The 25,927-nt window shown below is 27.6% G+C and overlaps 1 protein-coding gene across 2 annotated transcripts in view; it reads right to left on the bottom strand.

Moving 5' to 3' along the window:
* The window catches only part of LOC114121273 (potassium voltage-gated channel protein Shaw-like), a 181,581-nt gene that overhangs the window by 90,588 nt on the left and 65,066 nt on the right, over positions 1–25,927 (bottom strand). For both annotated transcript variants that reach the window (XM_050203671.1, XM_050203675.1), the window contains exon 3: positions 19,099–19,179. The gene's annotated coding sequence lies outside the window, so the exon portion shown is untranslated. The remainder of the gene's footprint in view (positions 1–19,098; positions 19,180–25,927) is intronic.

Below are 25,927 nucleotides of genomic sequence, written 5' to 3'. Positions count from 1 at the left end.
TGTTTGATAATATAAAGATAAAACTAATTTCAGAAATGTATGTGGTTGAGACCCAATCAATAAAAAGTTACACAATGATATGATAGAAAACCATCAAATAACTGAAAGTAAGTTCAATATATTTTAAAACTATGATCCATTTTCCTTACATAATTTACGACTATATTATAAAACTTATGCATAACTATTTTCTTTTATAACATTAATTTTCATACATTTTTTTTTGTTAAGTTCTATAAATTGAATATATTTTTATCTTCTACATGCAATGTAAATAGTAACAATTAAAAAGTCATGCATATAATCGCAAGGAATAAAAATATCTTAGAATACTCAAACCAAGATTCTCTGAATAGTTTTATTATGATAGCACTAAGCATCAACAGCACTAAAAATTGATAAATGTCATAACACAAACACGTTATAACAATAAATATTGGTAATATAATACATCCACGTCTTTTAATTGTTGGGAAAATGTGTGAGACTCGTGAAATATTGGTTTTTGTTTGATAGCATAAAGTATAAAGTTTTCTTTCCTATAAAAGCACTAGACATTTGTTTCAAAGTTTTTCGTGTGTTTAACATTAAATATCTTATTCAGTCTGTGAATTTCTGCCTATTTGTTCAAAATTTTAGTATAATATTGTAAATGAATATGAATGATAAACCGTGCCCATTAATCAATCAAAAAACTAATGAAATTACTAATTAAAAAAGTTTGAATTTCAATATGAAAATACATTATAAAATGTGTTGAATAAATTCAATTTTTTTATAATTTTTTTTTTATTTTCCATCACTATATAATACAATTACTCGTGTGTTTTGTTTTATACATGATATTAATGGAAGTGTAATTTTAAAATTAACAAGACAATATTCAAATCAATGGTTAAATAATTGTTAATTTAATAATAATAATAAAAATACTTTGTTGATTTAATCTAGATTTTGTATTAATTCAACTATGTTATTTCTTTCTGCGAATTTATACAATTAGTAGAAAAAATAAAAATTTTGAAACCCCTGTTAAATAGCGTAATTTTAAATGCTGGCATAATATAATAACGAGCAATGACATTAATTACACTTTCAAATCATGATTATAAAAATTACATAGGTAATATATTATTAAAGGACTTATTGGCATATTATTTTTTGCATGAAACACGAATAATCGTTTAAATTATTTTGTTTAGTGTTTGCATAATATTAAATGCATTAATTGCAATATACTCAATATTCATAGACGATTATCCAAAAATAATACCTTCCTAATGACCTATACATTACACAACTGTAGATAATGCTTATAAAGTATTAGCAAGCATTGTCGTAGCAGAGCTTTATAGCCTATATATACAGCTCAAAGTCGAACTTTGAATGCAATTTATTAAACGTTGATTTCAAAATATAACAATGCACTACTAACTTCCGCCGGATTTAACGAAAAGAGATGAGTGTTCAGTATTCCCATGCCATATTGTATAAAATCAACTTAGGTACATAAGCGCAATAATAATCTTTAGAGTTGCGGGCGTTACTGTTTTGTTCTATACAAAATAAATGTGCTTTAAAACATAACAGTAAGAATATATATGAGATCATCATAATAAATATTACTTGTGTATTTTCTCGTCATATTTTCTGCTAAAAAAAATACGGCGTGTCTGACTCATTTTTCAATTTTATAGGTTGGAAGACAGTCAAATCGTACAATTCATTACTTTGAGTACAAATAATTTATCCAAAGACCTTTTTGTGGACTAAAAGGTTTGAAAGGTTTCGATTCTAGGAGGAATTCAATTTATCTGCACTTACCCAGTTACCATTAAAACTGATAAGATGACTTAAAAACTTTTTCTACTGGCAAAAATCTTAATGATAATGTCGTGTTTGAATTAAAATATATTAGTATCATATTTTAAAATTGAAAAATTAATTTACTATTATTTATCTTTGCAGTGAGATTAACAAAATACGGAAAGAAGCACGAAATAATATTCTTACGTAATTATTACATTTAAGAAATACAATGTTGTTGAAATCAATAATAATTTATTCACGCGTGCTATCAGAATTGTCTATAGGTAATGAAGATTTATAAAGTAAATATTTTAGAAAACAGTTATAATAATGTATGTGTTTTAATAAAATGGTATTTGTGTCTGCAAGAAATTTAAAATGGGAACAATTTTAAACATTATATTTATAATATTCAGTTTGTCATTGTCAACTCGTTTCACGGTCACATGCAATACCATTTTGTATGTCCATTCTGTCACCACATCGTTGTTTTCGTATAATTCTTTTATGAATTCATCAAGCGTGGTCCTTATTTTCAACATGAATATTAAGTCTTTGTCAAATCACATCAAATCATAACGTTCTTTTACTCTACTAAATTACCAATTCACTGATGGAGAATGTTTCTGCTCAACCAATCGATTCACTACATTGAAAACCGACTGAGACATCAGGGTAGTTAAATTCGATACTCCGTATATTGTATCCAACAATCTTGTTAAGTTATAACTGAATTTCCAACTACCTATTTATAATAAAACATTAATAGCTACTAATCAGTGAAAAACACTTCATTTGCGATTATCCTTTATCATGAGTAATGGACATCTAAATTTTAATTTAATTTTTGATTACTTGACCTTTGCAAATTTATCTCCAGTTATCACTTAACCGATCAAACTACCTATAATCTCCAGAAAAAAAATCGACGTCGTCCTTTTCCAAAAATGTTCTTATCTAAACCACAATTATCTCATAGTTCGATTGCTTTTGACTCTAAAATCACCATATTCCCTGATTGTAGGTACCTACTTATTTTCATTCTGAATTTCTCTTAAATCTAACTGCATTATTGCATTAATCAATCCCATCCTCTTTCTTCGTATTTATATATTATACTATAAAATTATTATACAAACAATATAGGTATTAAATAATTTATTAGTTTTTATTTCTCATTGAACTTAAAATAATTATTATCATCATAATTATTCAAAAATACCTTATTTCTATCAAAATTTTACATTTTTACTATCTAATTTATTTTGTTACAAAACTTACTATTTAAACTATTTAACTATGCTGGTTTAAAAATTAAAGTTTATTACAATTTATAAAATAAATACATAGGCATGTATTTATCTTATAACTAAATTATGTTAAAATAATGATGAATAAATTGTTGTGGATAATATTGATTTTACGATATAATAGTCTAAAATTACTTAATAATAATAATAATAAAAGTACTATAATAATAATATTATGTTGTGTGTAAATAACTTTATGATATTATTTAAATTTCTATGAAACTACTGAAAAACTTTGTTAACACTCGACTAAGTATTGTTTTAAATAAAAAATTCAAACCACGCTAAACCCACTCCTCTAGGATGGGATTGTCACTGTTACCGGGAGAATCTATGAAATGCATATGTTATTGTAAACGATGTGCTGGGCGCCGGCTAAATCACGCGGAAACCAAAGTTAGACGATGTTTTCCACTTTTCCATTCGAACGACGCAAAAGCGCTGAATAATTTAATTACTTCATTCTTGAATTCAAAAACTTACGACTTACGCAATAGCACTATTTCGTTTGAAACGTGACCCATACATCGTTTCTTGTTCTATTCGCATTCCCTCGGTGGCGCAAACACGCACACAAAAAAATCTTTTTCGTTGTAGTTATCACGTTTTATAGTTTTGTAGTGAATATTTCCCAGTGCGATTTTCCTCTTTACGAGTCTTCAAGTGAGCGCGACCTCAACTCAGGTGAAGTAAAATGATTAAGTTGTATTAATATATAAAAGTATAATAAAAACAATTTGGTTGAGCGATAAACTTCTTTTTGAGAATAGGAGGGAACGCGGTCTGTCTAAATTTTTATTTGAGGCAAATGTAACGTTGAAATCTATTCGATGTGACATCATGTTACATTTACTCAATATTTTTATTAATTACAGATATTGTTGTTATTATAATAACTCATAATATCTACCAAAATAGTAGAAAATAAAAATTATAAACATCGTGTGTATAAACCTATCGGTTGATTCAGTAGCCATTCTTGATGTAGTCTTAACACAAATATGTTTTTTGGTTGTGTATAATATTATTATTTTTTACTTTAGTATTTCTTTAAATTACCTATATTTCCCCTAGAAATCATTGTATAAACCCTAGCCCCCACCCTCCACCGAAAAATGATTTCATAGACAAATTTCTACCTATATATACCCTATGATTATTTGTTTTTTGTGCAGCCAAGAAACCTTATACTTTTTTATTATTATTATTTTTTTTTCAAAAAAAAACAGTTATTAGTTACGTAATAAATAATAAAATAATAACCAAATTATATTATAACTATCACAATAATAATAATAATATGTACTAGATTTTGTGTATATATGTATTATATATATTCTAGCTGTTCTCGAGCACTTCATTGCTTGTAAAAAATAAATCCGTTACTTAATGTTAACATTTAGCGTAACCCAAGCGGAAACCTCAAAGCACCAAACGAAAGATCAAATTAATCATTGGATTAATGATGACCACGATATCGCGATGTGTTCGGACAACCATATTTTTTATCGTAATTGAACCCCGATTTTTTTCTCGATAAGCACTGACGTGCGTTTAGCTTTATGTCGTGTATTCATCCCTTCGTATACTTCAACAATTTTTGAAGTAGAAGCTCTAATCCGGTCAATTTCCCAGCTTGCGTTTCGTTCTTGATAATGTGCTTCATAAGATTATACTTCGATTATTTTATCATAGTATTCTATTACCAATATTTAAATCAAATTTCACAATAAGTATGCGAGGTTTGGAAAACTAGATTATACATTTTTATTGAATAAACCAAATAAACTAATATTTTTATTAATACCTAAGAATCCATAATCTTTAATTATTATTTGTGTATTTGTTTTTTACGTCACACAACAAATTTTATCAAAGCAGTTTTGGTTATAGGTACATTATAAATTATAACACTATTTAGTCTGATACTTAAAATTTAAATGCATTTTTTATTCGAGTGTTTTATTTCCGGTTATTACAAGATGTATCGAAAAAGTGATGTATTAACTGTTGTCTCACTCAATTAATAATAATACCTAATTATTATGAGGTTTAATACGAACGAATGTTCCGAGTTACTCGATCTAACGAAGTTCCACTGCCTCTTATGCCCGCATGTATTTCATGTGATTATTGCTCGATTCGTAGAAATATGTACCTATGGACAACCGTAGATGACCATCGAGTTTTTCAAATAATGTATAAGATCGTTTGGACTACTACGATACTAATATCTTGGTCGTACATGGCGTAAGGTGAGAAAATCCTAGTTTTCCGTCGGGTTTTGAATACGTAATACGGTAGTCAAATTTATGCGGCGAACGGATTTATCTATATATAATATATATATAATACAAGTGTGTATGTTACAGAAGTCGGTACGTGTCTCCGGTGTGTGACTTATACGGATGCACGTAAATCCCGAATATATTGAAACTCGCAAACGGGAGACTTATTGGGTAGCATTCGACGGGTGCGGTACGGTCTTGCGTATATGCGTAAACCACTATCTGCAGTTTTCACAAACTAATATTTTCGTATTTACTGGGTTTGACCGATACCGAAATTTCAAAAATAGTTCATATTATGTTATACCGCATATATTTTGCTATGTTAGTCGTTTTGACGTGGTATGATAGGTCGATATTTTCATTAAAATCCAGTAATTACGATTGCGGCGTATACGATCATTATATTATTATTGTTACTGTATTGTGTTTGCGTCTAGGTATAATATATAATTCGGTTTCTGTTCATTTCACGTTTTCGATATCGATATCGAACCGAAATTGAAAAGTCCTTGTCCCGATGATTGATACACTGTAATTGAATATATATTATATGACTTGTGCAGTACGTTGTATTTATTACACTCTGTATAGTAGTAGAACGCGTCGTGACGAGATATTGAAAACAAAAGTATTAACGACTGGGAGATCCGCACTCGCGACCTATGTCTGAAATTGACTTCCATTTGCGATATTAAATTTTTGACTCTCTGGGAAAAAAAATACAATCAATAGATGGACCACCGCTCACAAAACAACGCATAAATCATGGGTTTTTAATAATTAATAAAATATAACGCGCGCTGTCGTTGGTCTTATAATATAAAGTACTATAAAACGTTTTTCAATATTTTATTGACTGCTGCGTTTATTGTACACATTGTATTTTACTTTTCAATTATTTTATTATAAAATAATATATTTTATGAAAACATTTCGATTGGCCGACATTATTTTAACAGCAGTATTTTTGATACTTTTATATGATACAATCACATGTGCATCCTGATTCAAAGGTACAGATTTACTAAAACACACCTATGCAGTACACTGCACATATAATTATACAAACCACATACAACAACAATATTATAATCAGGAAAATGAATATATTGTGTACAAAATAATTTAGTAAATTAGACTTTTTTTATTTTTCATACATTTTATATAAATATATTAATAATTATAAACTGGATCCCTCGCCGTACTCGTGTATCGCATGTAAGTTGTATCGTATCATCTAAAAATGTAATTTGATAATTTGCACTAGGTACATCAAATTAGATAAGAGAGTACTATAAATCTCATATTTATAATGTTTTTTGTTTGGAAAATTTAAAATAATTAATACAATTTAATTTAACGAATTAGTATGTATTTTAAATCATTTACCAATCTAGTTTATTTTAATAATTACGTTTCAAAAAAAAAATTATTAAAATATACATAAAATAAAATCAAAAATGTAAAATAATTATAATTGTTAATTTAACATATATATATAATTCTACTTTTTATATACTGAGTATAACATAATATAAATATTTTTAAATGCTGTTGTACACTGTCTTTCTTTTTCAGTTTTGTTAATATTTTCGTAATTGTTAATTAACTACAGGATTTTAAATGGAGGACGTAGAGGCATATAGATATTAAATATTATTAGACAGTGAATGATTGCAAAACATTTTACAAATCCGTTCAGATCTAAGACTAATAAGGCTGACATTTTAGAAGACTTATTCTGTTAACAAGACTTTTGAAACGTGCTCGCCTCAAACATCAATTTTAAGTGTAACAAAAATAAAAAATAAATATTGTTTGCGAGTAATTACATTTTTTATGCGGGCGAGAGATATTTTAAAATGAACAAAATCAATCAACTACACTGAAGCATAGTCCATTAATTACCTTTATATAAACTAAAATTATTTTGAGAAAAATATCCTTTGGAAGTTTTTAAACTAAAAGATGAACTTCTACAAATTAAATAACATCGAATTTTTGATCTACACCGACGTTTTTACCATTTTAGAACTCGAAAAAACATTAGTTTAAAAGTTTTGGGTACGTAAGTCTTTTGGAATGTTTAATAAATAAAATAATATATACGATGTCTAGAAATACCGGACACATTTTTCAAAATGCCATATCGACAAAAAAACACTTGGATACTCATATGCCATTTTTATTTTTGTATGTAATATATTTATATATTTAATATCTACAATGATTGCTCAATACTTTGGTATATAAATTTTTATTTTATATAAAACAATTATGATTGAAAAGTATGTTTGCTAGGTCAGCCATTAGGTATGAATAATTTGACTTACTAAACTATTTGAATAGTATAGTTTAAAGCTTGATTTATAGTTTGTATTAAAATCATCAACAATAGATGTAATCGATAGCTGAATAATAATTTGTTGGAAAGTTATATTTTTGCCTTTTGAACTTATAATGATCATCAAACTATGTAAAATATTAGTTTAGTTTATCTTCGTGTTATAAAAAATTACTTTGCTAATCATTTATCACGCTACATGTACCATGTATACGTATTACGCTAGCAGGTACAATGTGTAAATAATCTAAGTATTGATTTCTGTGTCCTTTAAATGTTAAATGTTAATATTGGTATTTGAATAATATTTTCAGTATTTATAAATAGTTTTATAGTTTACAAATATTTATTTATTCAAAATTATTTAACAACCAATTTCTATTGCACTTGGTAAAATAATAAAGAAAAACATTAAATTACGATCAGTCAATAACTTGAAAACTCACATGTTTTTATATACAATATTATACTTAATAGACATCATGATACAACATATTAATTTTCCAAATTCAGATATTTTATTTAACTTCTAGTCCCCGAATTTTCGATATTTTTAGATTGGTTTGTTATATAGATGATATATCGTTAATTTGTATATAATGTTCTACTAAGGTTAAATAATAATATAATATGTAAAAAAAAAATAGGTGTTTAATCGTAAATAAACAAATGATAGTAATTTTCTGTATTAAATTGAGATCATCATTGTAATAAATTGATAATAATAAAGTATTGCAGAATTCAATAAAGAATAAAATAAATAAATAATAAATGCATTTTTGCCGAAATAGTATTTTAAATTAGCTACCAACTAAATATTTTGTCAAATGTCAGATGATCATCTAACATGCGCTGGAAATTAATTAAAAATGTATATAATTATTCAAAGACGGGAAGCTCTTCATAAATATTTAAAAAAAAATGTTTTCGTCCATCAAAATATCCGACCCGTGTCTTATATATTTTTCTATTCACAAAATATAAATCTATATTAATGTTTTATTCGCGTATATCATGTTTGGTTTCCGTTTGACGTTTATTATTATAGTCGTATTATGATCTTCCTGATTAAATTCATAAATTATATATTTACTTGTGAATCACAAAAAATAAAATTAAAAAATATTGATATTCTTCAAAATTCTGATTTAGACTGCTGGAAATTATTTTTAATGACTAAAATATAAAAAAAAATATCTAAAGTAACTTTAAGAATTTATCAATACATAATAAACGTGTAAAACGTATAAATGTCCCAGTAGACATATAACATAAATAATAATATATTGAAAATACTATTATCCTAAAACGGGTATGTAATAATATGTATAATGTATATAGCAGGGGTGGCCAGCGAGAAGAGACTCACGAGCCACCAAATGTAAATATGGAAGAGCCAAAACGTAATAAAAAATAAAAAGGTTATATATATTTAATACATAAATTCGTATAAAAAATTTTTTTGGTAAAAATGAGATAAGATGCGAGCCGCTAAAGTCTATGTGGCGAGCCGCATGCAGTTCGCGAGACGCGGTTTTGCCACCCCTGGTATGTAGGTACCATATTGTAAACTTGTATATCGACTTATTTAGTATTTCCCTACAATCGAAATTTTTAAAGATAAATGTAAATTATTAAAACTTTAACCTAAATTTGTTTTTATTTTTGCTTTGTATGTATTACTTTAAATACCTAGCGATTTATCTCAATACGTTAATATTTTAGGCGTAATAAATAAAAAATAAAGTGTAGCAGGCGAATATCAAGCACACTTGAAAAGTCTTCATTGCTTTGTCAAATATTATATATATTATTACTATATCTGTTATACTCGAACATATTTATTTTTTATACCATCACCCTCTTTTTAGAAAAATGTCTGTGCGTTCAAGATTACAACAGTGCTTTACCGATCTATAATTCGGTTTTATTTTTTATTTATTTATTTATTTTTTAATTTCGTCAGTTGTGTTACGGAATTTAGTATTATTCCTCTTCCCCTATCGCCACCTTTGTATACCATTAATCTTACCTATTAAAATAACGTGATTACGTTCATTATCATTAAACGGAAAAATATAATAGAAGTATAATATTATATAGATATATATAAATGACAAGCAGCACCCCGCGGTTCTCTTGAGAGATAAAACGTACAAAAGAAATAATAAAAGGTTCACCCCAGGGCCATGCAAAGTGCATTTAATAAGAGTAATTATCTCTCTTATTTTAATTAATCTCTAAATAGAATGAGATAGGATAATTTGTTTTCTAAGAAAAACGAAAAATAATAATTTTCATACAAGTTAAAATATTATTATAATTTCTTATTGAGTCTGCTGTATAAGTTTCTTTTAAATATTTTTTACCGATTTCAAGTCGTGGTAACATCATGAAGAATCAAAGCAGGTGATAATTATGTTTTAAGAATGATTTTCCCATTTACTTGTTATTCAGATAAAATTTGTACAATATGAAACTGTCAAGCTTTTCTAGGTAACTGGATAATAGGTATTGTTTAAAAGAGTCAAGAAAATATATCTGAATAATTATTTCGTTCGTATGCTATAAAATAATATTCTATGCCCCAGTATGACGAGTTTACTGTAAACTAGGGTATAACATCCAACACTGCAAAATAATATAATGTGTAAAGATTAAAAAATTATAATAGTTTTTAAAAATACCTATATTTTATTTTCAATCAAAACATTTCGAAAATTATATAATTTTTCATATCAAACCCAAAAAATAATATAACAATGTAATAATTATAGAATTACCTATATATGGTAAGTTGGTTAAGGTTAATTTATCTTTGAATACTTGCGTTTATTAAGTAATTATTTTTTAAATACAAGAAATAATAATATATATAGATACAATTGTTCACTCCTGATTTTTACCTAATGAAACAAATATTTGATAAAATTATAAATTCCTATTAGAAGGCACATCCTTCTGCCAAAATAAAAGATTTAAATGTTATTCTTTTTAAGTAATTAAAAATGAAAATTAAAAAAAAATATATTTTTGTGTGTTTTTGAAATGTTTGAAATTAATTACTTTTCAAGTAAGAAAACTTATTATAATATTTTTCATTTAAATTCACAGAAATCAATACAACTTTCTTAAAATAAACTATCTTAAAACATGAATATTATATAACATTTTGTGTAAATAAGTTATTAACAATAATTTCGAATGAAAAACACATGGAATATGAAACACAAAACAGTGTACAATAATAATGGTATCTCGTTTACCGATGACGCACCGTAATCGTAATGCTGAACACAAACAGAACAACGATAACGATAAACGCGGCGGTAGGCCACAGACAAAATATGTACGTATTTATCGAGCTATATAATTGGAAAACACACCAATACACAAGAATCTAGCCCACAGATTATTATATCTCATTAAAGGGATTTAGTTCAGTCGCCCGTGTGACACGTGTATAGTATATGCTTTAGATGCAGTGGATTCAGCGTGTACCTGCAATTTTTATTTTTTCACAAAAATCAAAATAAAATATGTATAACCTCAATACAATATTGCCTATTGGTAATGCGAGTTTTGTTGGAGTATTACATTATTGTTTATTAAATATGTGAGAGCTAAAACGCGTATACGATTATCGGCATCTGCCTATCGAAAACAAAAAAATAAAACGCAAAAGAAGAAATTTAAAAAAAAAATTTGTTTCCTTTGTTTCCAATGAAGTTTCAAATAACCAAGAAATACTTGCTAACATTATTTTACAATGGCCAAAAATCTTAGAAGTAATTGAAAATTTAGAAGAAATTTACGATAGCATTGAAATTTTCGATCATAAAATAAAAACGACTTTGGAAAACAACATAAACTTAAATCTAATGAAAATTAAACAATAACAAAATGAATAAAAAAAAAAAATTGTATACCCTATTGAATGTGTTACAGTTTAAAACTAGGTATAAATAATGATAATTTTGTAACAAATGTAGCTGTAGCACTTAGTATTATTTTAACAATGCCTCGCTGTATCGGTCGCTTAACGGGAACGGACATTTTTCGAAATTATCGAATATCTGTACATACCCCTTACTCCCCAAAAAATTAACTATTGAATAGTGGTAGCGTAAAATAGATTTGCATAAGGTGGCAAAAAATGTAAGGCCCTGAACGTTTAAGTAGAATTTGGTGTTGGTAACTGAATCGATAAATCATTTGAAATGAAACAGTTTTGAGTCCCATTAAAGTACCCTTAGACAGTATTAGCTTGGAATTTCTGCGTTGTAAACGACAAACGTCAAATTGATTACAATCTAAGTACACACGATCACTCCACTTCTCTTAATTATCCTATTAACAGTCTTAACTGTAAATGCTCATCAATAATATTATAATGAGATAACTATATTCGATGCATTTTAGACGTCGCTAATGTGAATACTATATTGTATACTAAAATGTTGGCCATACGATTTTATATGTTACATAAAATAGAATTGAATTAAAAACAATTTAAGATTTTATGTTTATATTTTTACATTCTGAGTAGAGCAATGAATACGATGCTTATTGATTATAAACGATTCGTATTCTTTTTTATACTCTGTTGCAAACGTTTGGACCAGTAATAACGCTTCAATTTTCTCCTTTAGCTTTATACAATAGATCCCGGTCGGTACTTTAGGGAAATATATATGTTTTTTTTTATTGCAAATAAAAAACGAATGACATTTGTTGAAGCTTGAATTTTTCAGGATTTTATACTATTAATAAACATTTGAATTAATACTTATTTTTTCAAATTAGACATGCTAACATTTTTATTTATAAGTTAAAACGTTTTATTAAATTTAATACAATATTTCTCATACATTTTTCAAGAAGTATTTTTTTTTTTTTTAATGCTTAAAGTTTAAATTTTATAAAATCACGAAAATTTGAAAATTATATTGTAGTTAAAAATGTGTAATTATTACATTTTTAATTTGAATATTTACGATGTAAAAATGTAAAAAAAAACGTTCCTTATAAGTTATATTTACAGCAATCTATAAATGTCTACTAAATAGGTATATTTTAATGAGAAATAATATTATCATAATTATTATATAATTTTCCGGTTTCATCCAAGTGGAAAATGTTATTTTCTGTTCGTGCTCATAATAATTGTAGTTTTATCGTGGTGAAACAGTAATCGTAGTTAATACTTAAAAATTCACTGTGCTCACAATGATACTATGAACGGTGAAAATGCAATATGAAAAGCTACCACAAACTTAATATTTTTAATATTATACTTATAACGTATAATTATTATCGTAAGTCTGGGACTGTTGCGAACAAACGATTGTCCACAAGACTCACGGGAAAATAAATTGCTGTACAGCGTACATTACACAACGCACTATAAACATATACTCGTAATAGTCTGTTCCTTCCTGAATCGACCAGTCACGAATTTCTATTTGAACGGGCATATCCAGTCGTAAAAGTAATCTATTGTTACAATATATATAACAGTGCATTGGACTCAGTAGTCTAATTGACGAAATGGCGGCAATCGTTGTTTTTATAGACGAAAATAGTTCCGGAACGGAAGGCATCTACACAAGGTCCCAAACACATAATATTATACCATTATTACACTTATTGTAGAGCTTTGAAATGTAGAACATTGTGGAGTTTATGATGGCGTACCGTGTCTATTAAAATAAATTTAATGAATTTAGAGAAAAAAAAAAATTGGAACATTTAAATTTGACCATTATTTTCAATAACGTATACACATAAAAATTCTATACACAACTATTGATATAAACAATTTATTATTTCAAATAACTATGTGAAAACAATTTGTTATTAAAATACACCATCGATGCAGTATGAGATTCGCCAAGTACGTCATCATCTGGTTCAACGTCGGTTGTAACTTGTATGCCATAAAAAAGCAAGCGTTTACTGAATAACATATTATGTAGGTATTTTGATACACCCATCGATACATATTGCGATTATTTTATTCTTTGATCAGACTATATCTCAGGAAATTAAAAGGACCTTTAAATTGCTAAAAATATTGAAATTATATTTTACATAGTAAAATATAATATGTTCTGAAACAGTAAAAAAAAAAACTATTTAAATTTATATATTTTTATTTAAATATGCATGATAAACAAATCATCAGCATGAATTCATTTTCTGTGAGTAATCTTATAATCTTAAATATTATACATGAGTATAATATAGATTTTACACATTAGAAAATATTATACAGAGTGATTCACCAAGCATATCCAATCCCTTTTTCTTAATTAACGCAGTTATTCTTATTCGTGATCTGTTTTTTTGAATTCTTAAATTTTACTTAAAGATAATATTTTAATTTATTGAGATTGTTTGTACAACTGAAAGACTGCCCTCTAGATATATTATAAGCTTTTGTTTTTCAAACAAGAACCTCATTTTTCTATCATGGATTATTAAATATGTTTGATATTAAAACTAATGTTTATTTATACTCGGACCATTTTTATTAATTGTCATATTTAATAAATATTGATAAATAAATATTAATAACTAGGGAATGGTGGGATTCTCATCTGAAAAAAATGAAGTTTATATCGATACTAGAATTTCTTTAATCAGTACAAACAATTTTGAAAATTCGAAAATATATTATCTAAGTATGCTTAAGAATTCCAAAAAGAATAATTTAAATAAATTCGTTATTTGATGAAAAAATTTTGGTGAGTATTGGTGAATCATTTTGTAGGTTAGGTCCCGAGTGCACACAATGGTTGGTATACACATTTTCGCACCACTTAGATTTCGTTGAGTTACTTTATAATACAGAGTAAGTGATTTTTTTTTACGATCAGCGTGTATCGTAATAGCAATAATAATACAGCTAGTCAACTTTACATCCTGCAATGCTCGACTGGAAATTAAACGAGTCCCTTTCTAGTAATTATCGAAAAGCCACACAATTGCGAGTTTTTCGTTAAGTTTATAGAGGACTGTTCGATAATTTGAATTTCCTTCTTTCTTTGTTCTATTAAACTTTGAGTCAATTTCTGTAATAATAGTAATAATAATAATAATAATAATAAATCAACGTCAAGTCCTATTAGCGTTTTCCATCGCATTGTCCAGCGAGAAGAACACGTTTAATTAAAATCAGAATTTTGTGAAAATCCAATCTCGTTTATGTAGCTATAGTTATTGTATTATTAATATAATACATACTAATGAATTATTAATTAACATACCAATCGCTAAATCGTTTCACGTCAACCCATCACTTTTTGTGTATTATTCACTTTGTTTTGAAAATATGTGCTGTAAAGATTGCCCGTGTTCGATGTGCCATACTGCAGATATATTAGTACTGGTATTAAATTATTAAATATATGAAACGTAACATAATTGTTTAAATAAACTATGTGTGTATTATTGATATTTTATTTTATCAATGATAATAGTTACAAACTATACCAACCAATGTGCTATAGCGAAAAGGCCATTATCCAAGAAGCCTTTTTGTTATTGAAATGCATAAAGAAATCTCAACAAACGCTGAAAAATAGCCCCAAATTATCCTTTAAAAAGGGAAGGTGCTGGTGAACAGAGAATATTTAACCTTAGATAAAACAACTTATGATAATTTTCCCTTCGGAAAAATGTTTTCCAGAAGTGTTAAAAGCATCATAGATTTAACCCCGGTGGTCAAAATATTTTAAGTTAATTTTTCTCCCAGGGTGTAAAAACTTTTTAGGGTATTAGATTCTTGTGACGTCGGTACAAAAAAAGGAAAACTTCCACGTCTAGAATACACATTGCTGAGTGTCAACCTTAGTCAGTTATTGTGTATTTCAGTCGAAACGCTAAAATATAAAAATATTCATGAGAGAATATTATTCTATATTTTAATTAGACTTATATGACAGAAAAACGGTGTAATGTTCAAACATTCAAACAAATCAAATGTAACAACACTACTTTTGCATAATTTTGATAGTAACTGTATATTATTTCATGTTAATGAAATCGTATTATATTGTATAAATATTGAAGTAGACATGCCTGGTGAGAATGTTAAATTCTAAGTGTAATTATCATAATTTGTGACACTTGAAATAATTTCAAATGAGTCCAAATAATATTTGCAAACGGTGCATTACCTCTGTATTTTACGTCTGAAACGTGACTTCCCGTGCCAGTTTATGGTAATTACTTGAGAATGTAACCAACTTCAAAAGTAGCATACGCAATTAAACTACTTTATTTATCGGAAATTGCTACAGGCTAAATAAGTATACCAACAGCCAACAGATGAGTACATACGATAATATATAAGTAAAATAGCTGTCACCCACGTGCTCCATCCCCCGTGGATAGTTGTTTGAAAATATTGGGGCTGTTTCTTTGTCTTATAGTTATACCGATCATAAAATGCTATAAAGTGTACATACTTTATACCTACGCAAAATAATAATAATTTAAGGTGTTTTATAAATCCTCATATTTATACTTATAGATAATTAAAACAATTTTTTTTTACATTAATATCATTATTCTTACACCCGGCAATTATATTATGTAATAATATTATTACGGCATTAAATGAATAACAATAACAATGATTATTAAACAACATTGGACATAGCATTATGTGGGTTTTCACATCATACAGCCAATTAGCGCGCTACTGTATTACTATATTACTTTTCTATTGGTTATTACTATTATTGGATGTATTTCAACATATCTCAACTATTCGAGTCTCAAGATTAAGTAAGTCAGTCATAGTTAAAACGCAGTAATCTATACTTCAAATCCTGCAGGACCGTTGTCACATCTCATATACGTCGACAATAATAATTGATTCATCGTCGATTCTATATACACATTCTGAAGTGGATCGTGACGATTGATCAACTATAGGTAGGCTTTAAGCAATTATTTTAATATATTATAATCTATAATATAAAAGCAAGTCCCGATTTTTTTTCACGTATACAAATTCACCTCGTTGAACGTATCGTCATCAAATTTTTTACTGTTATACCTGACAGTTTACTCGAGGTTTTAGAACCAACTTCCAAATGTTTCTTAGTCCAATATTTTGAAATTTTCTGATTTTTACAGAAATATGTTATTTCTATCAAAACACAGTTTTTGGTGTGAAAATGAAAAATATCAACATATCTACGTGTTCCTATAGTAACAGTATCTTATAGAAAAGATACATATACTGTTACTATAGGAACACATTTATATGTTTCGTTTTCATACCAAATAGTGTGTTTAGATACAAATAACATATTTCTGTAAAAATCAGAAAATTTCAAATTATTAGCCATATTCATTAACAAAAGTGGTACTAAAATCTCCAGCAAACTGTCAGGTATAACACTAAGATATTTGGTGACTATACGTTGAACGGTGTGGATTTATATGAGTGACAAAAAAATCGGGGTTCGTTTTTATAGTATACTAGATAGTAGGCTAAGATACACTGCGATTTACTTAGGATTGTGTTATTTTTTTTTCATTTTTGATTATGATTAAATATTAAAATCGTACGTGTTCGTTAATTTTATCTCGATGGACAGCATACTTATCCAATATATTTTCAAGTCTATCTTCATCAAAAAAATTCAGTATTTAACTCGTGAATATTTTACGAAAAGCCAATGATGTTAAATGAAACAGATATCTGGCGCGTATCATGCATGCATATGATTATATTATGATAATTACTGTGTCAAGCACCATTACAGTATTCATTTTTTATTTGGCAATGTATCATACCATACGCGTGTTTCAACTTAAAGTAGTTTTTAGCGATTTACTGATTTTAAATGATAAACGAAATTTGTAATAATATAATGCTCTTTCGGTAAGCTATAATATTATGTAACAGTCATAATTCATGGTTAACTATATTTTTTCTACCAAGCCATCAGTAAGGTAAGATGCATTAAATTTATATTTTATTTGAATAAATGGGTATGCATAAAATTACACGGTTTCTCGCAAGTAAATTTGAGTAGTTAACATCAAAATCCTTTCATATTCTCTCCACCTCTCATTAAATATTAATCTTTCGCTGAAACATTGTACACAACATTTTATAGTAACGACCGCGCGTAAAAACAGCTAGGTTGTATTTAATTAATTTTAAATTGAATCATTGTTCGTGTAGAAATTTATCGGGATAACAATACGTTTCAAACAGACGACTAGCATATAAAACAAAACAAATTAAATATAGGTACGTTTATGCTTTAAACGTTTAATTAATTTTAAGATTTCATAAAATATTACCGTTCACAGATATATTTATTATCTACCGTAAAGGCATTTCGATCACAGTTATTATTTCAGAGATATTTTGGCGAACGTATAAGTACCGAACATATTATATATTTTTGTACGTAAAGCATCGCATACACCATATTTCTAATCGATCCAAACTTATATTTATACCATGTGGCTCAGTGGCTGCAGACGAACGATTGTTATATAATAATAGTATTATACATATTATGTTGTATACACATATGCCATAGCACATACATTGTAACCTCAGGTAATCGCAAATATATTTTACCAACGGTTTTTGGATCGATTGTATTTTTATAATAACATTTTATTTGACATTTTTCGTTTGAGAATTTTGTTTCTTCTTTTGAATACCCATTATTATGTTTAATGGTGTACTATATCGTTATATTACGTAAAAACGTCGGCAAATTATAACGATTGTAATAGAATAACTATGTTATTTTCAGTGAATAATATTAAGATACAAAATATACCTATATCTGAAATAATAATGTAGTAAATATCTATACATTATATAGGTATATTTCGTCATAAAGCTTTGATGATTTTAGATTCTTAACATCTTTCATTTTCTGTCTAGTGGAAAGATCAAAAATGAATTATGCCTGAATACACTTTAGCCTTGTAAGTTGTAATTTAATCACAAAGTTATAAAGATGCGATAAACCAGCTAACCGACCTCTCGAGTATAATATTGAATCACAAAGCAACTTACTATGTAGTATAAGAAATAGCATTTAGATTTGTGCGATTGAAATATAAAATTTATATTTCATATTTTATATTTATATTTTATACTATGATTTAGGAATATTTTTCTTAATATATTGAATAGTACCTAAATTTATAAATTATTATTCCACCATCGAAATATACTAATCGTATCGCCAGTGTAGTTAAATATGTATAGTGTATACGTATAAACATACATCTGCATTCTACATACAACTATTAAAATACAGTATGTTAAAAAATAATTTTATAAAATTACCAAAAATAAAGGATCCCAGCGCAGGAAAGTTTTATCTGTAGATTAGTTTCCATTGGCATGACGAAGTAGTTGTTTCACCTCCTGCGCAAACAGAAACATATATTACAGTTATTATTACTATTATTATTTCTTAATGTAAAGACCGAAGTAGAAAATCGATACAAATAAACCACAATCAAACACGTAACAAAACGAGAAATAGAATGTTTAATCATAGAATATAAATTTATGATAAATAAATGCTATAACGTTTATAATAATCTTATTGTATTATGCTATATTATATGTTTTTTTTCTTACAGTAAGCTTCAACGATGTAAATTTAATTGATCAATTTAAATGTCATAACGATTTTATCGAATTTTAAACATATTATTTTCTTAGCTGTAAATAACAGTTAACACTACGCTAAAACTTGATTATGATATATTTATAATAATAATAACAATATAATACGGAATTTCACAATCGATATTATTATAGTTTATAGTAATAAACTTATTATTACTAGATAACCATAAGTTTCTAAAATATCGTCTGACGCATATGCATTTTATCAGAATATTATTACACATAGACATTAGATATTAAACGATTAGTCGTTATTATTATTTATTGATATCCAATTAGTAAGTTAGTTTTATATGTTGCGACTTATTTTAATTTTAAATGATTACAAAATCACAATGGCCAAATGTTGCGAGCAATCTGCCATAAAAACTAAGTCCCGGGCTAAACGGGTCTACAATTTTCCGGGCAAAGAAAATGTGTGACAATTATATTCCTTATAGGTAATCAATTTGTCCTACTTTGTTGTTTTTCAAAAGAATATTAATCGTATGCAGTTAAAGCATTCTACTATTTTTTCTGAATTTATTTCATACATATTGAAATGACAAAATTGTTTTGATAGATTTAAAGCTTTTTATATTACAAACCTATTAACATTATACTTAAGTACTTCGATATTGATTTATAAATTTATAATATATAATAATATTAAGTATATTATGAAATAATAATATTATAATATTATATTAGTTATTGAAATAATAATGCATGCAATTTGTTCAACCAAATATTAATTTGACCTATATAACTAATAGAAAAATAAATTACAAGGTAATGGTAATATAAATGTAAAATAAAATACACTCAGAAGTATAATGTGAAATACGGTCTTCGTGTTCAGAATCGGTTTTGCATAAAAAAATGTTTGAATCATTTTTTGAACGAGAACGATCATTGAATAAATTCAAACTAAAACATCCATTATAGTGGTTTACTCAATAAAGAGTACACTCGTCACCTACTAACCTACTATACAGCAGAACAAAATTCTCAGGTTTTTCTCTCGTGTTTTTCAACTTAAGTTTATATTCATAATCCCCCAATAAAATAAACAAACCTCATTTCCGTTATTACAGTCTAGCACAGTAGTTCTTAACCTTTTGTAGATCACGGACCCCTGATGAAAAATTTTTAGATACAGAGAACCCCCTTATTAATTTTTTCGAATACGAATTACAACGTATTGAGGCTGCCGCGGACCCCGGACATAAGTATCGCGGACCACAGGTTAAGAACCACTGGTCTAGCACAATAATATACCAAAAGCTCGTGTGCAGTCTGCTAAAAACTAAGAGGAATGTTTCTAGGATTTAATGTAAGTATGGTCCATTATCAATCATTGAGTATTTTGTGATGGGAAAACATTAATGATTATAAATTACTCTGTTTAGGAAGTGTTGACACTTAAAAAAAAAAAAAAAAAATAGTATTGAAGACAATAATCGGATTTATTTTATGGAATGTGACTACAATAAATAATCCATACCATACGTAGTTGATTGAAAAATATCAAACACATAAGAATTTTGTGTGGAAAGAAATGCCATAATAAGTTGCTTAATTATTTTAACTCGATGTTTTAAACAACAAAACTAAATATTTACCGAATTTGCTTGAAAATAAATAGCTATTTTATTGTTATTAATAATATAAAATATGACAGTATTAGTTAATGATTAAGATAATATTCATAAAATATAGATAACTTAAATTTTTTGCACTAACTATTATAATATGGCTACCTATTGTAGTGTAGTCAAATTGATTTTACTTTATTTTTTATTTTTAATACTAAAGATATTGGTAAATTAAATGTTTATACTTGCATACAATTATTTATTAATTAGTTTTTTTTTCGTTATTATTATTTATGTAAAAAAAAAAACAATCACGATAAAAACAGCTTTATTGTAGTAGAAATTTAATTATATATATTTTGAAATTTTGCATAATATAATGTTTCTTCTGCAATTCAGAATTATAGACTTGATTTTTATAATAATTGTTATGCATAATATTATAATAAGCACCTATTTCTAATAAAAGGATTTCCTTTACTTTTTTTTTTTTTAATAGAATGTTTCAATTAAAATGCTAAAAAGAATAATTTAATTTACTTTTTTATTGGGGAATAATTTGATTTTATGTAGGTAGTTTTGTATTTTTATACTGGAAATTTAATCATCAAGTAATCATTTGAATAAGACAAATCCTCTATAATATTGTTATTATATTATAATTATTGTGTCATTGCAAATGATTAGATATGAATTATTTCCATCCATACATAATGTTATTTGATTTGACTTCGAACATAGTTTTCCGATTAAAATTTAGTCAGTAAAGATTACGTGTGTGTGAGAGAGAGAGACAGAATGAGTATGAATGAGCAAAATGGTATCATCAAGACTTCGTCAACTTAAACTGTGAACACGTAGTGCATTGACTTACGGTAATTGCTCTTCTGTCTACCATTGATTAAACCGTATGCTTATATTCAAATCCATCGATCAATACTCAGTCATATACATTGTGTATACACATAATAATATATTATTTTATTAGATTTCTTTAAAAAGTAATTTAACTAACACCCGCTCTAGTAATTTCATAATGCAAGAACATTTACAAAACAAATTTATTACAGGAGACTGCACAATAACACATTAAATTATAAATGATAAACTAGGAAAAAATATAAGACCAACGAATAAATTAAGTAAATCAAGAGTTAAGGAGAGTTATATACATAACTCAAGATGTAATATTTAAATCGCTATAAATTAGATAAATCTAATATAATATAATATTCTACAACACACGCCGATTACGTCGCAGTCCAGTGGCGCCGAACAAGTATGGCTGACGGGGTAAATACCCCAGAACTTTCTTAGGAGGCGGGTAGGTAGGTAAGTAGGTGGATAACTTCTAGACTTATTATAGGAATTATATACTATATTGTAAATACTAAATAGTAAACAGAACTACAGACAACGCAGACATTCAGTATCTGCTGTAATGCATTAATTAACTGAATTCAGTAGGAAAACCTTTACGATGAATGAACCGTGAAAAAAATAGTTTACCCAGTGATCTAAAAAAAATTCGGCGACACTACGTCACACATATTCTTGCAAACTTATAAAAACAAAATCAAATACAACAATGTAAACAGGTATGTGGTAATATATATTATTATAATATATGTCGATTATAGTATCACGCGGAGAGGGGCGGCATTCTAGGTATTATTTTCGTGGGATATTCAACAATGTCGGAAACACGAAAACCAGGGGGATCAGCTTTCGAGAGTAATAAATTATGTGTTTCATTCAATTTAAGCAACCGGCAAAAATGTCACATCTGATACAAACAATTTTTCGGATTATTTATAATATACATTGTGTGGAAGAAAGCGTATTTTCAACAGTGTAGTTGCACTTCTTGTACGTATAATATTTTTAAAATTATTTGGTTCAGATTGACGAGGTACGTGGTTACGCTCACCGTGTTGCAGCTCTTAGCGGAGAATTCAATTTAAAATGTAATTATGTTTCGGTGTCAAACACCAATCGGTTATAAACAGAGAGGAAATAACTTATTTTATATTCGTCTCTGCGATGAGAATTTATATTATCTTTACAATGATGTGGCTTTTTTTTCAAATTGTATTTTGTACGCCTCTGTAATTTAGAGGAAATCGGACACCAATACGTGCTTTACAAATGGATATGTAATTTTCGGAATTTTTTCCAATAGCTTAGAACTCCACCGCATGATCGTTTTTCACATTACACGATACATATGGTTGATTGCACATAGATGATATATTACCGGGTAGAAAGGTTGAAGTCGCTGAATCGAAATTTAATTTTAAAGGTCTAATGTCGTTCGTTGTAATCTATGTTATTAATACAATAAATTTGAATGTATGAGAGGGTTGATCGAGAGATATTTTACGATTATTTATACGTGTATCAAAAACAATTTTAAAAATAAAACTAAATATTTAATCTAAATATTATCGATGTGGCGATAAATACGTATTTACAAAAAATCCATACGAAAAACATATAATATTCTCATGCGTGATAAAATTATTGATAATATATTATAATCGCTTAAAACGTCCATGGTACCGATACGATCCCAAATATTGTTGTCAGACAAACTTCTTTCGCCGACTGTTAGCCATCGGTATAAATAACAACAAATAGACCATTTGAGCTTATCATACGCAAAGTGTAATACATTTTGAGGTTAAAGAGATTTAAGTACAAAAAGATAACATTTGAAAACCCTCTGTCAGAATGTTAATCAGTGATAAAAGCGCAGTATTTATCTCTTCTCCATTCAGACACGCGGCTAAATATCCAATTGTTTAATATAGCCATGCCTTATCTATTTTTCAACATCTGTGTTATTTTTCTACAACCGCCAGTCCACGGAAACCGATAAAGAATCCGTACTTACAACGTTTTTTTGCAACTATAACGAGGAGAGATCGTGGAAGAATCACAATCATATGCCACCGCACTGGACGAGAGTCGTGAGTCATCGTGAGACGATCTTTCCGTCATTCGGTGCACGACGTTTTATTCGCGGTGCAGATTCCATGTGTAAATATATTTGATTTTAGTCGTATTTAACCGGTGTTATTATGCCAGACTGTAATTATCATACATTGAGATAATATTCCATTAATTTATTAATTTATATTGTGTCATTTATGTCCACTCACTGTCAAAACCACTGTGTAGGACGTATCGCATATCAGCACCTATATTATACGTTTTGAATCGCGTGTTAATAGAAAATAAAAACACGCACTTAATTGGAAAATTATAATAATATCTACCGACTGAATACATAATACACTATGCCTTCTTTCTTGTGCTCCTTTAGGAATTTATAAATATAAATAAGTTGGTTTTGTCGCGTAATTTTCGTGGTCTTGTAAACACGGCTCGTATTGATTTTTTTTTCTTCACGCACGTTTTTAACTGACGAGATTGTCGGCTTCACCTGGTGCAACAAAGGGTAGGATTTGGATAGTATAATTTTAACATTTTCAGTCGGAAGCTAACCCGCAAACATTAATAATTTTGGTTTTTTTTTTTTTAACTACTATACTATCACTATTTTATGAGTTATGATTATATTATTTAAATAGTGTGTTATAATATTAAATAAAACTAATAATCTAACATAATATAATATAAACTCAACGATTGTACAAGTATAACAATAATAATCTCTAATCATAAATTAGTGTATGGTATTTTAAAGAGGACGTTTAAGTACGTAATTTTATTTGATCTATATCGTTTATTTCTAAACGGTTATAACGAGTTTGATAACTGTTTGATGACTTTATTTTAAAATTTTAAATGTTACTAAATGATGTGGAAAAAAACTATAATTACTTGTAGTTCGACATTTTACTATATTTTGCAAAAAAAAATCTTCTTATTTTTATTTGCTTTATAATTTTTAATACCATGAATTTTGTTTGTATTATAAGTAGTGACATATATCACAAATATAGAGAGTAGTGTTAAAGAAAATTCTACATGGCTCTCTGCAGTTCTCATGATTTTAGCACAGCCCATTTTCTTACGAATTTCATCACTTGCAGTATACATAAAATCACGACCTATATAGGTACTCGACAGATGAATAGATGTATTTTAGACACGTATTATAGTGTTATAGTACCTACTTAGCTTTGTAGATATTTTCGGAAAAACTTCCAAAAATTAAATAGCTCGTTAATATTCATTAGCCGTGGTGAAGTGACATTATATTTTACGCATATACACACACGCACGCTTTGAATTAAACCGTATAGTTTTAGTTGTCGTCACCATCTCGGAATTAACGAGGTAGAAATACCTTAAGCAAATATGCATGACCCTCGGGCACGTGAAATTTATCAAGTTCCCGAGTCCCGCGCACCAACAACTTATATATATGGTGGTCGACCACCCCCGATCCTTGCTCTGGGGTCCTATAAAAATATATTATTAAAATATTATGCTGTTTGCTATGTTCATTCAAATCCCTCCGAATCAAATTTTCTCGAATTAAATGCTCGCTATTCCGTCGAAATATAAATATGTCAACTTGAAATATTTGATAAAAATATTTAGAGATACCTACCTGCAGTTGCATACTTGTTCTACTCGTGGGTCACAAATAAATGTATACCTTATAGTTAATATTTCTCAGTCGATTATTTTTCTCTTAAGTGTTTTTTTTATCATTGTTGTTTATAACAAGGCAATATTACATTAAAAGCGAAGCGGACCTTTCTGCACAAAATACCTACATAAATATAACTATGGCATATATATACTATGGCAAATTCAAACAAATTTAATGTTACTATTCCACAACCACACATTATAATATAACTATACAGGTATAACGTACCTCAACGAAATTAAATCACTTTAGCTATATGACTGTTATTTCA

This window comes from Aphis gossypii, chromosome 3, assembly GCF_020184175.1.
Source record: "Aphis gossypii isolate Hap1 chromosome 3, ASM2018417v2, whole genome shotgun sequence".
Lineage (NCBI taxonomy): Eukaryota > Metazoa > Arthropoda > Insecta > Hemiptera > Aphididae > Aphis > Aphis gossypii.
The sequence above is the reverse complement of the archived record's forward strand: the minus strand, read 5'-3'. Positions and strand labels throughout refer to the sequence as shown.